This window comes from Topomyia yanbarensis, chromosome 3 (genome assembly GCF_030247195.1).
Source record: "Topomyia yanbarensis strain Yona2022 chromosome 3, ASM3024719v1, whole genome shotgun sequence".
Taxonomy (NCBI): Eukaryota; Metazoa; Arthropoda; class Insecta; order Diptera; family Culicidae; genus Topomyia; species Topomyia yanbarensis.
This window is the reverse complement of record NC_080672.1, coordinates 153,725,092-153,739,623: the sequence shown is the minus strand read 5'-3', so window position 1 is coordinate 153,739,623 and position 14,532 is coordinate 153,725,092. Positions and strand designations below refer to the sequence as shown.

Here is a 14,532-nt window from a genome sequence, read left to right as displayed (position 1 = left end):
CCAGTTGGTTAGGCACAACTTCAGCCGCATCTTGGTAAATGAAAATATTTACAGTTTTTCTACTGAAGAAAGAGCTGTGTTGAAATTTCAAACCATCAGTATAGTCACTGATGTAACCAGGAACTGAGGCCTTGTTTCCAAACATTGCGTTGTACCCATTTTTGTCATTCAACAACCCACGTAGTGTCTCGAGAATCGGCACATAATAGTAGAAAGAATCATTGTGTTTTTCATCTTTTTGGAGATCAATCTGCACTGGAGACACGTATGAAAAATTTTCACTGAAAAACTTTCTTCGCATATATGCAGAACGGAAAATCCCATCTGATCCGAATATTTTGCTCAAAAGAAGTCCATCAGATAATTCGCCAATCAACACACATTTGGCAACTTCGGTCAAATCCAATCGTCTGACACACTCTTCCGCGTGTTCTCTAAGATATTTTTGTTGAACGCGACACACTTCACTGAGTGCTTCCACAACCTCTTGTATTGCACTATTTGTAACATGGTGCTTGGAAAGAAGCTTTAGGAACAAACTTCCCAATACTTTCTCCACAATTCGCAGCGGATGCAGCTCGCAATCATCTTCTACTACGTCCGTGTCATACACTCCGAAGACCTCTTCTCGAGCAACTTCTCTGGTTGAGTTGTCACAATTCCGTTCCCCAACATTTCCTCCACATTCCTCGACAGAGTCTGATATCGCTTCGGTACTTAATACGACACCGGACGTTTTGAAACCACCTCTATGGGCATACATTTTATGTATTCTGAGGCTATTGGTAGTAGCAAATGGTTTCCTAGACGGGCACTGCATGGGACAATAGACGGGTTGTCCGGAGGAGATGTGGGCGGAAGCATGTTTCATGATTTTATGAAAATTGTCTTCAATGAAGTCGCAAGTAGCCAAGGAACACTTGAACAATACTCTTTTCTTTGGCCCATCAAAGGGATTCATATGTCGGAACCGAATATGCTTCCGAAATGATGCAAATGAACCGAATTTCTTAGCGCATTCGGAAAATGGACATAGAAACAATTTTTCATGGCGATGTATCTTAGTATGAACTAAAAAACACTTTACATCTATGGAAACCACTTTACAGTTCAAACACTTGATTTTTAGAACCATTTTAACCAACCTTTTAATGGAAACTTTCGAAATCGCGAGCGAATGAATGGAAGTTAAATATGGCTGCCGTTGAATTTGTGAGCTTCGCTTTCTTTTGCGACGTCAACGTAGATTTACGAAAAATCATGTAAAAATAAAATATATTGGCTGAAAACAAACTGCATTGCGTAAAAAATCGATAAATATGATGTAAATTTCCATAGAAGCATATAGAATTACACGATTTTAAGCGTTCCTTTTATGTGCACGACATTTGGTATAGATTTACGCTTGAAATATAATTACATGATGTTTTATTCTGCGAAAGTTTGAAATGCGCTAAGATTAAGTTTAATATTTTTTTGCTGTGTATCAGAACGACATAACAGAAAGCTATCAAATTTATATCTCATGTTGATATTTATTACTCACTGTGTAATCTTTGTGATATCCCAATCAGCAAGGCAGGCAAACTTATATCAAGATTATATCTTCTGGTGATATCATTGAACTGCTAATATGATATTAATGTACGCTTATAACGATGATGATAAAATACATTACATATTCTTTCATAATTATCTTTGAATGCTAACTGTAAACTATAAAGTGGGCAAATGGCCAGTTGGTAAAAGACCCAGTAAACAAATCAATCAACTGTGAATGATTGTTATATTATACAGATGACCGTCTATTTGCTAATATGCGTCGTTATTCAATTTTTTAAAGCAAATTTTCGAAGTTTTTATTGCTTTACTAATATTTGCGTTTTCCACAAGGATATCCAAAGTTCCACGATTTTGAGAATAGATAAGTTTTGGATGCAAGTGGTCAGAAAATTCGAAACTAAGGTGTTTAACTTTCTTGGTTGCATTTTGATTAAGAGATTACCTATTTTCTGAGACGCAATTTCGAATATGGGGCTTATGATTTCAATATTGAAACCTTTATTCAAAATGTTTTGGAATCGTAAAGTTATCAACAATCTATTCTAAAGATAATAATTTTCATATAAAACTTATTTTAAAGAAGATGCAGGAAGTATCAAACACTCCAGATGAAATAAAGAAACGCGGATTCAAATAAAAAAGCATTTTTTAAACTATTTATTATGGTTTAGTCAAATAATTATATAATTAATTTTCTTGTCCAGTTTGTGGATATCTGATTTTGTGCGTTCTCCAAATCACCGAAGTATTTCAATTTAAACCCCCACATAAAAATGTTTGAGGCTAAGATTGTTGTATCTTTTCATTCCACCTAAGATAAGTTTGACATTTTACGGTTGAGCTGACAATTGCTTTGAATGCGCATATGTACTAATGTTTCCGTTGTATTCGATGGTGCTTCGTTCGTCTTAAAAAAAATCATCGAACTAACAAATTTTCGAAATATTCAAGATACTTGATTCATTTTGTACAAATTGTTGAAAGAATAATATTTGTGAGCATGCTGCATAGAGCTATCAATATTTCAAAATGGCCTAGAAATCTCTGAATATATACATATCCCAGCTGGTATTATTGTTTGCTGTTACAATTTAAATATGTGTTTTAGATAATGCTTGAAATAGCTGTAGGCTTGAATGTAAAAATATTGAATAATTTCCTCCTTAAAATTAAATGAAATTTAGAAAGGAAAATTTATTTTAGAACACATGAAATATTCTAAAATTCGTCACACAGAAGAATCCTCAACAATCCTCGAATTTTCAGATTTTCTGTTATAATATTCGCAGTTGATAGATTGAACTATTGTAAAAAAATGTAGTTCTGGAAATGTATTAGGTGTGAGATAATTGTACTAGTTTGCTTAATCTTCCCCATATTAAAAAATACCAATAACAAAACCATGAAAGCGACTTTACTTGAAATCTCAAAATGCAAACCTCAAAAGCTTGGTATTTGTTTCTTTGAATCTATTCGGAATCATAAGTAACATTTGTAGTATTCTCCGTAAAATAATGTAGGTAAATTATCCGCTCATACCATATCGCATCGGCATTATTTCTAAAAATCGTGTAAAACATGTGAACCTACAAGAGAAGCACCGAGGCGCACTACTCAGAATCTAAAAATAGCCCCACTTTCCTAATCTGAAAAGATATTATAAAGCTATTCAGTCTATTGTAATATAGGCAGCTGTAGTAGTGAGCAAAACTGTATGAAAACAAAGCGTACGATACAAGGAAAACAAACAGTCCTTAAGCTTTGGCAAAGTTCAATGTGTGCGTTCATCTGCAACATCTGCATCTATAATCGTTTTGCTCTTGACGGATGCGTGGAATATTATGCTAACATTAAACATTGGTCGAAAGCAACGTCGTTGGTTCATCCAGGAAACATCTCCATAAAACTCAGAATACCCGGGTTCAAATCGCTATATCCACAAATAACAATCAGCGTGTCATGTATTCATAATAATAACAATCAGCCAACATATGTATGCAATCATTTGACAAAACTATAAAAAGCTTTTGCTACATGAAGCTTTTTGCTTCCAAACGAAAAGCGCCTTAATGTATGCAATATTTTTCTATTCTATTCTATTTTTAGACATGCACGCTAAATTCGTTGATACTATACAATAGGTAATAAAAGCTATATTGGCCGTGGGAAAACCTAACAAAATTTGTTATAATACAGGTTGTCATATTTTTGTAGAAAATATGAAATTTCACAACAGACATTATTTACACAAACTTTGTTTTCTTAATGAGAAAAGTGTACATTGTTTATTGTTTATACATTCAACGAGTTTGGTAAACCTTTCGTAAAGAATTGTAAAGAGATGATTATTATTACAATCAATTTTGCAGTTTAATCTAATTGCAAATCGTTTCATGTACAATGTTCGAAAACTGAAATAAATGTGCCAGATTTTCAATTTTGTTTTAGGTTAGAGTATGGATGAATACCTAGACTAGAGTAGACAGAGCACCTGCTAATGGTCGTTGGGGCGCCAGCGAACCGGACACCACGCTCCACCCAGAATCACTTGACTGACCACGGTAACCCAAACGGTTGGCCCGAAAGAATTACATCGAAAACCAAAGAAGAATCGGTATCTGGAGAACTTCTTTCGCCGGGGAAAATCTCCGTCCGCGTTAGCTAGGTTCATCACCGGGAACTATACTGAGTAGACCGCGACGAGACACCACCAGGCTCGGAATCGCCGAGCTGTCCTCCGCACCTAACTACTTGGCTCGGTTTTGGGAGAACTTCTATCACTGAGGAATTCTCCTTCGGAGTAGGTTAAGTCCATCGTCGGGCACTATATCGAGTGGCTCGCGAACATGTCGCGAGCTCAACGAGGAAGTGGTGCTAAGTAGCAATAGAAGAGAGTTAAAAGAATTAAAGGAGTTGCTGTGGTATATCGCGCCGGATAGAGAGCCAAAGATCTCAATAAGTTGGGGTAATGACAAGGGAGCCGATTCGTAGTGTTCAATAAATTAGACAATCTAGAGTTTGCCGCCCAGATTGGCTCTGATTCTATACACACAGCTAGCTTTCCTAATGCAATAAATAAATTGCCACTCTGCGTGAATGGTCGAAAACTGTGTCGGTAGTGTGTCGAGGAGTGATGCTGTAACTCTACTGGAAGAACTAACTACTAGATAGCTGGATTAGAGTCGGTGCTATGTACATACCCCCCCCCCTCGAAGTAATGCCATAGGGTAGTGCCGGGGAGAAATCAGGTTCCGGGCAAGAGTAGTTGTTAGTAGAAGCGGATCGGGGTGGCTGTCCAAACCCGTTCTCTTAGTGGGGTTTTGTACGTTTTTTCCTACTCAGGGTGTTTTCGAATAATTTTTCTGCTCTCTAACACAATCAAACATACAGATATCCATATGAGAATCGGCCTCCGGAAAAAAGTTCTCAAAGTTTAAGCGAATCCTTTATATTTCTTTTGTAAGAAATGTAAAAATAAACAAAGTTTCCAATACTATAACTTTTATTTCCATTAAAATAATGATAATTATAATAGATCCGCGAAGGAAATGACAATAGTTAGACAAAACTTGCGGATCAGGAATAATTGCGGAAGAAGAAAGATTCAAACCGGTATAGAAACTCTAACAACCCGTTTCTCGATTTCCCGAAGAATTGCATTTCCTCGGAAAAAGTTTCCAGCTTTTCCGCTCTCATTTGCACTATTGCTTGAGTTAGCTAACGCTTGTCCCTCCAGTAAAACCACCTCTTTCTGGCAACGGCACGATTTTTCTAGTGGCGACCGCAGACTGCTTTACTGGCACATCGTGTCGGTTCTCATTATTCTACTTTTCGTTTCTTTGTACACATCGCCCGCAGAACAGGACAGGGCAGGACAGATCAGACCGGGCAACAAACTGAACACTGTAATTGTCATACATAAGGGTCACCATTCTGTTCTTATAGCCTTCTGCGTGGCTCACAAGACTCTCCAAGGCTTCCGGCTCAGCCGAAAATCCAACGGCAACTCTTCATAACCATCATTCGTTGCCACTCCGAGTTGTCTTGTCGGTCGTGTGCCGGCGTCGTCATCATTAATGTCATACAGAAAATTATAATAATGCAGCCCTGATTTGCCACCATTAAATTATAATAACTTTTGAATTTAAACTTCTCTAACGAGGTCTGAATAAATTCTTTAATGATGTTTTCTTTCCATTTAAACTTTCTTGTTGGGGAGTGTGATTTGCAGCGTGTTCAACAGTATTTGGCTGTCTGGTAAGAGATATAATTGTGTGCGCCACATTCTGCTGGGAAAGAAAGGTAAAGGAGATAGGGAGAGCATGTTTGTGATACCGATATGGCGCGGCGCGGCACAGCAGTAGTCTATGTTGTTCCGTCTGTGTCTCGTTAGTTTGTTACTACTTTGACGGTTGTTTCTGCTCAATGGTTTGCAGAGTGAATAGAAGTGGCAACCTTGGCCCTGCGGTTCTATCACAGAAGAAGACAGGGAAGTATAGACAATTCATATTTGCACTAACTAAACCAAATCCAGAAATTATTATGGGTATACTAATTATTAATTGTACCTAAACGGGGGTATCTTTGCTCGCCGGGGTAAGATTGATCAAATGAGACTTTTTCAGTAACGTACGATAAGATGATCCCCTCTAACAAAATCATCGAAACAAAAACCACACCATATTCTAAACATGTTCAGCATCTATCGGCATTGATTATTTCGTCATTTAAAGTACCTTTTATGATAACAAATTCAATTTGAAAATTATGCAACTCTCATGCATCGTTTCAATCTGTTCAATGTTGCAATTCGTTATATATAAATGAAATCAATCAACTTCAACTGAACTGGTCACCTTTTTAAAAACCGTAAATATTATTGTCCAATAATTCATTTCAAATTGGTAACTTGTTACACCTATTTCTCAGCGATTTTGTGGTCGATTTTTACAACCTTGATTTCAAAATATGACGCTCTCACTGGCTCTTATTGGATTTTATTCAGATCTGACCTTTGGTTCCGAAGTTATAGGTTGATTAGTACGGTCATACAGGAATTTACCATATGAACCATTACAATTGTAATACCTCCCGGTTTGTAAAAAATCATATAACTTCAATTTGCAGATCCAGATCAATGATACAATTTGCACATCCAGATCAATGACTATCGGCAATTCCGGAATTCCCGGATGTTAGGCATATTCCAGAATTGAAGTCACATCGGATATTCGTCGTTGACTGGACATATTTTCACAAACCAAGTATCAAATGAAAGGTAAAAAAATGCGCCTGATTGCATTTACCATCAACCCTTCTCCCCCCCCCTCCAGCAGTTCTGGGAAAATGGTAGCACTGGGAAATATGGCCATCTTTCAAAGTAACCAAACTTATATCAGTTTCTTGCTCAAATATCAAATATTTAACGGAAGGCCGGAGAGCCGAGTCTTGAATACCATTCGACTCAGTCGTTTGTGTGTGCGTATGTGTGTATGTGGCAAATAATGTCACCACTGTTTCTCAGAGATGGTTGAACCGATTTGCACAAACTTATTCTCAAATGACCTTTGCATCCTTCCCTTTGGTTGCTATTGAGTTTTTGATTAATCAAATACTCTGGACAAATCATAAGAGTTCCAGTATTGCAAAACAGCAAGTCAAGAAACACGCTGTTCAAAATTTTATTTTCCATTGAGTCTTATGGATTGGATGAACATGGTTGGTTATTTTTCTAGATATTTTGTAAATAAACTTGGCAGTCTTATTTGTGCGTTGTGAATCAAAGGTGATTCTGAATACAGTCCAATAGATTACTCATTTTTAATAAAAATCTGTATGGGAAATCCATAGCTGTGTTCAGCGTTAAAATCACCGATCATAAAGAATTTCGACCGATTTCTTGTAAGTTTTTGTAAGTGTTCATTTAAGAAATTATTTCGCTCACCAGATCGATTTCAACATCAATATCCAAACACTCGATCACCTGCGTGTCGAAAAAGGGTTAAATGCGATGTTTGATTCTGCGATTAACCGCTATAGCGATTCCTTCGCCTAATCGCAACAATTTGATCAAATTGATGAATGAATGATTTAATATTTAGTTTTAAAGAAGTTTCCGTCAGGGGGTGGGCGTAGCGTAGTTGGTAAATCGATTGCCTTGCACGCTGCGCACCTAGGTTTGAGTCCCGACCCCGCACATAGGGTTAGAAATTTTCATAAGAGATTTTTCTAACCCGAAGAGGCGAATGACCTTAAGGTTAAAACCTCTATAATCGAAATATAAAAAAAGGTTTCGGTCACAGCGGTAATCTGTTAATTACATACCCTCAAGAAGTTGATTAAACTTTAAACTAATGACAATCTTAATCGCAAACTCCCATCCAGTTTGAAAAGATTCAAACATTGAGGAAGAATTTACCATTGCAGTCATCAATCGAAATATTAATTGCTGAAAACATATTTACTCAATCGAAGCAGTGGAAGCGTTGTGTTGGTATGAAGATGGTTTCGTGGTAGTCATCGTCATTTTAGTCGCGTTACCTGTCACTGAAGCATAAAATGACACACCATTGTATGATAGAGTGACTGAGACAAAAGATCCTTGTATAGATAGAGAAGTAGTAGGATAAACAGGTCAAATACACCCCCCTTAAGCAAAAATAGCTATACTTCACCATTCGACACTATGATCTTCTCACTAACTACTCTAATTTATTGTTATATTAGTTAGAAATTAGCACCTGTTTCATTTTTTATTGAAAACATCCTGATACAAGTACTATTAAACATTTTTCAAAGATGCCCACAGTGAAAGTGTAATATGCCCCACAACAAGAGGACGGTATGCCGCACAGCAATCTGTGAGTATGCCCCACAACAATGGGAGGGGCGTTTTGGCCGGCAATGAGCTGTTGTGAATACATGAATAATTCTACACACACACATAGTTTTAAGCCAAGCTAAAAACTAAGATAGTAACTATAATATTCTAGCAAGCTACTTGAAATAGTTCTATCGTATCCGACTGTTTCTAATTGGTTGTAATGTTATTGGAAAAAATGGGAATTTGGCACGCGCAGGAGGCAATAATTGTCTTGTTGGGGAGAGAACAGATACACAGAATAGGGCAGCTTATTTCATTTATGCTGAAAATATAGACATTTCTTGCTAAATAAGTATTATACAGATGTTTAGGAAACAGTACACTGATTTTTTTTATAATTATTAAATTTATTTAGGCCCAAATGCGGTAGCTCGACGAGGCCGATTTTTCGTTTTTTACAACTAAGTTAAATTTTTTGTCTCGTTCAGTCTCAGCTTTCTGCTGCGTGTTGAGATCCTTTTTCTAGGGGCGAAATATTGCCAGTGTTATCCACTGCAAGTTGAGGTTCGTTTCGTTTGCCTTCTTTCGCGTTATCGTTCACGTCCATGTCCTCATCCGTACTACTTTCCTGCTGCTCGCGGTCGGATGTTCTAGTTTGTGTTTTACTCTTAAGGGTCGTTATAGTATGTTCGTTTTCGGCATTCGTTTCGTTGTTGTTGTTGCTGGTTGTTGGTACTTGATCCGGAGATGATGGTTTTGCAGCTGTTAGTGGTTTAGCGTAAGATGGTTGTGTGCTGACTTCAGTTGGATTTGTTGAGTTTTCCTTAACAGTTTCTGCGCAAGGTTTTCCGAGGTGCAGCGTCTTCGTTCAGAACTGGCACGTAGGAATTTGCCCTGGGTACGTGGCTAGAGATGTCTGATGAATGGGAACATCGTCACTTCCTAACACTGTGACGGTTACGTATGAGGGAATTGGCTTGGTCACACGCATTCTCACCATACGAACACCGCTAGGGAAAAAATCCTCCATGTATCGTGTGTAATGGAGTTTAGTTCTCCGTATTTTTGCAAGCATTTTTAATCACGCTGTCAGGGGTACGCGTAGCCAAATCATGGGCACAAACTTCTACAGCGCCGTTCTCGATGTATACGGGAACGCTATATTTAACATTGCCGCATTCGGCGGTGTGCTGCATGTTGTTTCGCGAGGCGAATGACTCAGCTTGGTTAATGCTCTTGAACGAAATCAGCACGCAATGTTTGATATGATGCATTTGTAGGATTTTCACTTCAGCCAGATTGAGTTCCATCTGCACTTTTAATAACTGTTCCACTTCCCGAATGGCTGTTCTTGCGGGGCATTTCGAAAAATCACCAGCAACACAGTTCGACTGCAGCTGGGTTGCTTTTTGCTGCGCACCGACACTCATCACTATCGCACAGTAGGTTTGGGCCATTGTTATATGGACTGCTTGTGCGATAGTAGTCCTTATTTTAAAGGACATGTCCTTAATTTCGATGATTTGGAAAAGCGTCCTTAATTTTACTTCAAATGTCCTTAGTTTTAATCTCAATCCATGTTACATTTGAATATATTTATATTTGAAATCAATTAGATTAAATTCACTCAAGCGAATGAAACATTTTACTCGCCATTTTAGTTCTTCACTTCCTGATAGTTTTTTGATTTGTTATGTTCAGATTAATGATTCAAAAACATTGATTAATTTTATTGCTTGAAGAAATGTTACAAACTAATACTTTTCATGTTCCTCATCTTGTTGAGCGCTGACAGAAAAATAAACGATTTGTCCTCTAATTAGAACCATCGAATTTTAAACAGCTATCACTTTCTAGCACAGTCGGCAAACTTCTTAGTTACTTCATGGACTTTAATCAATAAGTTCTATACTTAAGGAAAAACTTTGATTTTTGGAAATGAAAATTCAAAAAATAGGATTTCTCGTACTAATATCCATACAAATTTCAAATGTAACACGAGATGCCACGACCTAATATTCTGCATAGTTTCTTAGGACCCCAGAAGAACAAAAAAGCGCTGATCTAAAAAAAATATTGAAAATCTTTTCTTAACACCACTCAACCAAACACATTTTAGTCAAAGATGAGTAAAATTAGTTAGTCTCGGTCAAAATTCAAGATGTCCTTATTTCGCTTTCAGCCCATTTGGTAAGCCTAGCGATAGGCACCGATTGATTTTTAAGTAGAATTGACTGTTTCACTTGCGCGGGACGATTTTTTGCTTCTGCTCAGGGCGAGATGTGAAAACAAACTTAAAGCGCCAGTAATTAGTTCAGCTAAAGTAATTATAATGTTATAGCTTCATTTGGCTACCATTGATACAGTGGTAACAATACATGTTATGGTAACTATAGTTTTTATTGATCTGGTAAAATACATATTGGTCTGTACGATTCCTTAACAAGCAATATTTGATATGATAAATGGTAGAAATGAGTGATAGTGTCCATTAGATTACATGAGCTGAAAATGTCAATGTGAACACAACTGATGCTTGCGCTTTTTTGTTGTTAACAAGTTAACAACTTATTGGTAATAGCTAATACAGGTTTGCCCAGCTCAAAAGAATGAAGTGATCTACACTGCTTCTAAAAACGGAAACTATGCCACCAAACTTTGATTGAAAGCAAGATAAGCTTTTCTAAACCCCGTATTTACCCAATTTAAACCCGATAAAATTTCTTTGAAAAGAACTCGACAAACAAGTCAATAAACTGTGACCAAAACATCAAAACAATCTTAGGAACTGTTTTATATCAGCGTTGAAGAATTTCAAATTTGAAAAATTGAAGAATCTTGTCGGTTGTGTGCAGCACGTTTTATGATATTTTTATAATTTAAATATGTAAGCAAAAATATATAAAATTTCAAAAAAAACTGGATTGTTTCTTTTCCTTACACAATTTGCACTTCTTTTTGTCTCGTAACGTAGATCACTTCCTTGAGCGATCAAAATTTTTTTGGTTCAATCCATTGAAACTGAAAAAGCGAATTGTAATTTCATCGACAGACACTAACGTTAAGGAGGTGCCAAAAGCAAATGGATATCCTACTATTCGCATTTGCCATATCTCAGTTTCATTTTCATCCAAAATTACTCCCCTTAGCCAAAAGCAATATTTACGCCTCCTAAGTTCAGGGCCACAAACCGAACCAAAGTTAATTACATTTTGTATGCACAGCTCAAATTACAAACGCGCGAATGTATGTACAACTGGATCACACACACGCGCTTCCATGAACATGATACGTAAATAGCATACACAAACGGATGTCAGTCTCCGGGGTACTTTAATCGATTTTAATTAATAGATTAATTAATTAAATAGATCTGTGAGTGTGGGTAATGATGGAGCCATAAAATAATGTTTCTTACTCCCTACCACACAAGGATGAGTTTCTCCACCACATTAGCGTTCGATCGGGGAGGGGGCACAATACCCGGTCTGTTCAGGGATAAGCATATCAGGTGAATTGCACCACCTTGCGCTCTACGTGGTTGTGGTTTGGCGGTTACAAAATTCAACTAGAGTTTTCAATTAAATGATCGAATTTAAGTTTCAGAATGCTTACATGGGAATAATCAGCAATGCCTCACAAGCTAACTTGATGCTGTTTTCATAATTTTTGCAAATGGCTGAGATGATTGTGCTCCAGCTGGAAAGTTTTGTTCTCGAGATTGCGCGGCGTTATACGCTAATGCGAGAAAGAGGGACTGATTCGTTCATTATGGATTGATAGTTGAATTGTCGAAGGAGTGATCGAAGGCATCTTCGACAAGTGGTGATTCGACTGACAACCAGGGGTAGGCACAATTGCCGACCGTAGTGGCAGAATTCGCGAGTGATCGCGCTTGTAGTGCTAGTGTCGTCAGGTAGCTCTAATCGAAGAGAGAAGTGTCTCAGTTAGACCCATTTGTACTATTTGTCTACCACCGAAGCGGCACGACGAAGAAGGACAACAAGTGGCACCGAAGAGTGTCGCATCGACAAATGGTGTTTCCGCTGCAAGCCTCAGGTGATCACTTTTTCTACCGCGGTTTCGGAAACTGAGAGTGATCACGCTTGTAGTGAGGGCCGAGCTGATCGACGGGCGTGTCACAGGTAGACCTATTTGTCTACCGCAGAAGCAACGCTGTGAAGAAGGACAACAGGTGGCACCGAAAAGTTTGGCAACATTCAGAATAAGTTACATGGACCTTCCGCAAGGCTCTTGTTTAAGCCCCCTTTTCTACGACTTTTACATGAATGAAATCGATAATTGTATTGTCAGTCTATGCACTCTAAGGCAACTTGCAGATGATGGTGTGGTTTCTGCTACAGGCTCACAAAATATACATTTACAGCAACCATTGCAAGATAGCTCAGATAATTTATCTATTTGGGCTTTGAAGCTGGGCATCGATTTTTCAACGAAGAAAACAGAGTTGGTCGTTTTTCTCAAGGAAACGTTATCCAGATCAGCTTCAGTTGGTTGCTAGCACAATAGCCCAAGTCCTGATTTTCAAATACCTCGAAATTTGGGTCATTTCTAAGGGCACATGGGGATGCCACATTAAGTATCTGATAACGAATTGCCAACAAAGGATAAATTTTCTGCCAACAATATTTGGATCTTGGTGGATGCTCATTAAAGTGACAAGAAAAAAATTACCCTTATCGGCCCACCCCTGAGTCGATTCCCAGTTCCCAAATCGGACAAGTCTAGCTACCGGACCAACGCACAGAGGAGTAACTAGAACAAATTCTTGGCCAATAACCAAAAAAAATTTTTTTCGATTTTTTATTTAGTTAAATTTTTTATCGATACCTAAAAGCATACTGCATATTGTGGAAAAATAAAGAGTATGCCAAAAATTGCTTAAGAATTTTTGCATGGATGCAAAATGGTGATATTTTAAGGGTTTTTAATCATTTTTACATTTCTTATAAAAGAAATGTATAGAATTCGCTCAAACTTTCAAGATTTTTTCCGAGGCCCGGAGGGCCGAGTCTTATATACCAATCGACTCAGCTCGACGATTTGGGACAATGTCTGTGTGTGTGTGTGTGTGTGTGTCTGTGTGTGTGTGTGTATGTAACGGACAAATTCTCATTCGTGTTTCTCAGCAATGGCTGAACCGATCTTATTCAAACCAATTTTAAATGAAAGAACTAAAAAACAGTATGAACGCTATTAATTTGTTTTTGATTCTGATGTTTAGTTTCCAAAATATGAATGTTTGAATGCGTAAAAATGGCGTTTTTGCAGTTTTTTTGAATTATCTGCCGAAATTGACAATATAGAATAGCAATTTATATGTTTTTAGACAGCTTCAACGAATACCTTTCGAACAAGCTATAGATTGTTGAAATCGGACTATTATCAAAAGAGATATTTAACATTAAATGCGGACGAAAGATTTTTATCATTTCCCATTGCCAGAAATATGACCAAAAACATATAATCTATTTTTAACGCCAAAACGGCTTATTTTAGGTCAATAGTATCTTCGGTGAATTTAATGTAGGCAATATGCCCTTTCTTTTGGTATTGTGCTTTTGCTGATTAATCCCCCTATTAGTGAGATATTTTCACAAATTTTCTTGGAAGTGATTATATCGAAATGATGCCTTCAGCAAATTTGTAGCTCTTAATTTTGCAAATAACTTTACTGAAGACTTCAAATATCTATTTTGAATACTTTAAAAGTTATGGCTTGTTGTTTGTGGACTACTCTGTGTCGCCTATTTACTGTTCAATATAGTAATAATCCATTGAAATAAGCCAAACATTATTTCGATAAAACGAATTTTGTATTTCATTTTTCTATCTACAACCGCTAGAAATAATCACCGAACACTTCCAAGTTGTCTGGAAAGAACTTGATAACTTATCCGTACAAAAATGTTCATTTGTGCGAACCTTCTGACTGCAATTTTTCTAATTCATGACCATCGGATCGATCTGAAACATATTGGAAAATGAAAAGCGAAATAACTAACTCCAACCAACGGCGTAGCCAAGGGAAGGTTTTGGGGTTTAACACCATACAACGCCCCCCCCCCCCCACCACACCCACAAAAAAATTGGATTGAAGTTGAAAATTTATTGATGCAGACTGA

General features: G+C 37.4%; 1 protein-coding gene across 3 annotated transcripts in view; it reads left to right on the top strand.

Moving 5' to 3' along the window:
- The window catches only part of LOC131689180 (LIM/homeobox protein Lhx8-like), a 426,496-nt gene that overhangs the window by 136,168 nt on the left and 275,796 nt on the right, over positions 1–14,532 (top strand). The window lies entirely within an intron of this gene.